Source organism: Oratosquilla oratoria, chromosome 5 (genome assembly GCF_046742065.1).
Source record: "Oratosquilla oratoria isolate Oo_2021 chromosome 5, ASM4674206v1, whole genome shotgun sequence".
NCBI lineage: Eukaryota > Metazoa > Arthropoda > Malacostraca > Stomatopoda > Squillidae > Oratosquilla > Oratosquilla oratoria.
Genome location: NC_134781.1, coordinates 28,081,807 through 28,084,306, shown reverse-complemented (window position 1 = coordinate 28,084,306; position 2,500 = coordinate 28,081,807).

Here is a 2,500-nt window from a genome sequence, read left to right as displayed (position 1 = left end):
CTTCTCCTCTTGCTTCTCCTTTTCCTCTTTCTCTTTCTCCTTTTCTATCTGCTTCTCCTCCTCCTCCTCCTCCTCCATCTCCTTTTTCTCTTCTTCCATCTCTTTCTCCTACTCCTCCTGCTCCTCCTGTTCCCGTTCCTCCTCCTCCTCCTCCTCCTCCTTCATCTCCTGCTCTCCTCTTCCTCTTTCCACTCCTCCATAATCTCCTCCCTCCTTCTCTTCCCTACTCCTGCTAATCCAGTTGCTATTCCCCATCACACCCTCCTCCTCCTCCTCCTTCTCCTCTTCCTCCTTACTTTCCTCTTCCTCTCCTACTTCCTCGACCTCCTCCTCTTCCTCACCCTCCCTTTGTAGAAGGGTAGAACTTTCGCTCATCCGCACCGACACAGACAGAAGACAGACCGACCGACAGACCGACAGACCGACAGACCGACCGACCGACCGACAGACAGACAGACAGACAGACAGACAGACAGACAGACAGACAGACAGACAGACCGACAGACCGACAGACCGACAGACAGACAGACCGACAGACCGACAGACAGACAGACAGACAGACAGACAGACAGACAGACAGACAGACAGACAGACAGACAGACAGACAGACAGACAGACAGACAGACAGACAGACAGACAGACAGACAGACAGACCGACAGACAGACAGACAGACGCACGCACGCACGCGTCTGCACATCGGTTGTCATCACGAAGGTGCACTTAGCTGTGAGCCCGCAGGCAATTAGAGTGAAGCTGCGGATCACCGCTGACTGTTACTTCATATTCGGCAAAAAGCAAATTAAGGAATGAATGAGACGGAAATCAATGAATAAACAGAAAGGCAAATAAATTAATGAGTAGAAAGTGATAAATAAATAGATAGATAAATAGATAAATAAATAGATAAATGAATAAATTAATAAATGAATAAATGAATAAATGAATAAATGAATAAATGAATAAATGAATAAATGAATAAATGAATAAATGAATAAATGAATAAATGAATAAACGAATAAACGAATAAACGAATAAATAAATAAATGAAGAAATGAATAAATGAACAAATGAACAAACGAACAAACGAACAAATGAACAACGAAATGGACAACTTGGTCCGTATTTCCATCCCGTACTCAACGCCCACAAGCCCCTCAAAAAAAAAAAAAAAAAAAAAAAAAAAAAAAAAAAATGAAAATAAAATAAAATAGAATAAAATAAAATAAAATAAAATAAAATAAAATAAAATAAAATATAATAGAATAAAATAAAATGAAATAAATAAATAAATAAATACATAAATAAATAAATAGATAAATAAATAGATAAATAAATAAATGAATAAATAAATAAATAAAAGTGAATAGATAAATCAATCAATCAATCAATCAATCAATCAATCAATCAATCAATCAATCAATCAATCAATCAATCAATAATAAAAAAAAAGCTTAGCGCCCTCAGAGATGTGGTCAGTCACGCTGACATGGACCAAACTTAAAGTACAAGAATAAACAAATCCTTCATCAAAAACTAAATAGGCGTCTCTGCTCAAGGATGACATGACCAATGGGCCACAACCCGCAAGGCACCGAAGATCCTCTCTCGAAATTAGTGGTGTCACCAACTAGCTAACTTAGTTACTCTAATAGATACACAAGGGGTGTCGTCCACCTCTTTTCATTGCATATTGTCTTTCTTTTTCAACCTCAGACACGAAAATCAGGCTGTGACTTTCTCACTGACTTAAAATTTTCCTAATGTAAAAAAGAAAATAAAAACTGAAGACGAGGTGGGATCGAAGCTGGGGTTTGAGGAGGTCGTTAACCTATTGGGGAGTGAAGTAAGTGGGAGTGAGGTTCGTTTCATTGAATAAAATCATCTGGCGCCAATCAATCTTGTAAAAAAAAAAGTTGAACATGTCGTAAGTCCAAAGATATACGCTGCCCTCACCTCCTTAGATAAGACATTATCCATCGTAGTACCTATATATGAGAGCAGCTGTCTCATCATAAATTGCTGCACAGATATGAAGAGCTATTTAAATCAAGAACACTTTTCACTGTTGCAAAAAAAAAAAAAAATAAAAGAAAAAAAAAATGCACCAACTGGAAGTACACAATTCGAGAGAAAATGTAGAAAGACCTCTTACGCCAGCTTGTGTAAGATACTTGAAGAATATTGTAAGATAGTGTACTACCTGACATTTCATCGTTTAGGAGTAAAAAAAAATCACTAAAAGTTTTTTGCAAATCTGACATTACGAAATTTCGAGAAGAACGGGACCCCCCCAAAAAAACAAACCCCCACTAGCTACCATTACATCACTCGTAAGCAAACAGAGGAGACCTGTTACACCATGGTGGGCGCTGTGCAAATAAAAGTTTTCACCACAAAACTGCACCTCGGTGGCCTCTCTCACCATGACCCACACCATCTTGGTCTCATCTCTTCAACCGCCAAATACACCATTTGTATGATGACGTCATAACTCCCAAG